This window comes from Apium graveolens, chromosome 8 (genome assembly GCF_009905375.1).
Source record: "Apium graveolens cultivar Ventura chromosome 8, ASM990537v1, whole genome shotgun sequence".
Taxonomy (NCBI): domain Eukaryota; kingdom Viridiplantae; phylum Streptophyta; class Magnoliopsida; order Apiales; family Apiaceae; genus Apium; species Apium graveolens.
Window position 1 is genome coordinate 193,764,960 of NC_133654.1, and position 1,375 is coordinate 193,766,334.

General features: G+C 39.1%; 1 non-coding gene across 1 annotated transcript; it reads left to right on the forward strand.

Moving 5' to 3' along the window:
* The first annotated feature begins 276 nt into the window (after positions 1-276).
* On the forward strand, positions 277-383 carry LOC141681127 (small nucleolar RNA R71). Its single transcript, XR_012558570.1, has one exon. It is a non-coding gene; the product is annotated as a small nucleolar RNA R71 (small nucleolar RNA).
* Positions 384-1,375: the final 992 nt, after the last annotated feature.

Consider the following 1,375-nt stretch of genomic DNA (forward strand, 5'->3'; position numbering starts at 1 on the left):
GCTCCTGCTAAAGTTAGGATGATTGTGATTATTGGGATGATAGGTGGCAGGCACAGGTTGTTGCGACCTCTGAAAGTTGCTCATGAACTGAGTTAATTCACTAAAAATAGTCTCTGAGTAGGATTCTGGTATTCATTAGCAGTCATCAGTTCAATCAATTCATAAGCTTCATCATAGCTTTTAGCCCACAATTCTCCTCTTGATGCTGCATCAAGCATGGGTCGAGATGTAACACCTAAACCATTATAGAAGCAGTTAATGATCATCCATTTAGGCATCCCATGGTGGGGACACTTTCTAAGAATCTCTTTGTAGCGATCCCAAGCCTCACATAAAGATTCTCCAGATTGCTGAGCGAATTGAGTAAGTGCGTTTCTGATTGCAGCAGTCTTCGCCATAGGAAAGAATTTAGTTAAGAACTTTTGAGCAAGATCCTCCCATTTGGTGATAGACCCTGGTGGTAGAGAATGTAAACAGCACTTCGCTTTATCCCGCAGAGAGAATGGGAAAAGCCTAAACTTAATAGCATCTTCAGAAACTCCATTGAACTTGAAAGTGTCATAGATCTCGCTGAAATCTCTGATGTGCATGTTGGGGTCTTTTGTCGGAGAACCCCCAAACTGAACTGAGTTATGTATCATCTGAATCGTGCTCGACTTGATCTCAAAGGTGTTAGCCGAGATGGCTGGTCAGAAAATGCTAGACTGAATATCATTAATCTTCAGTTGAGAGTAATCCATCAAAGCCTTTGGATTCGCTTATGGTTCTCCCATTGCAATAAGTGCTTCTTCTTCAACTTTCTCCTCGACAAGAACTTCCTCGAAAACATTCTTAGCTACTACAACTTCTTCCTCAGCTTGATCCAGTGATCTCTTACGAGACCGAGAATGCGTATGCATACACACTTGCTAGAGTATTTGAAACATGACAAGGAAATTAGTAAGTAACAATGTCCGAGTCACTAAACTTTAACGACCAATGATGAGAAACACATAAACTAAAATTTAACACCGAAGTCCCCGGCAGCGGTGCCAAAAACTTGTTAGGGCTAGAACACGTGCTAATATTCATGCAAGTATACGTGATCGCAAGTAATATAGAATTAATTCTAGTTCGTTCCCACTGGGACTGGTTTAAGTTAATTTTAATCAATGTACTTATGCAACAATGGTATGGTTATTATCCAATGCTAAGACGAGTAACAAAGTGAGATTGTTTTAACTACCCTTAACTAAGAGATTATACTAAAGAACATTAACTAAGAGAATAAAGAGAGTTGAATACTATATGACACAAATATGGGATTGTAACTTCATTATATACTTCATTCAATAGCCTTTTTGTTCTTACCATTAGCATGCAATGGTGATGACAC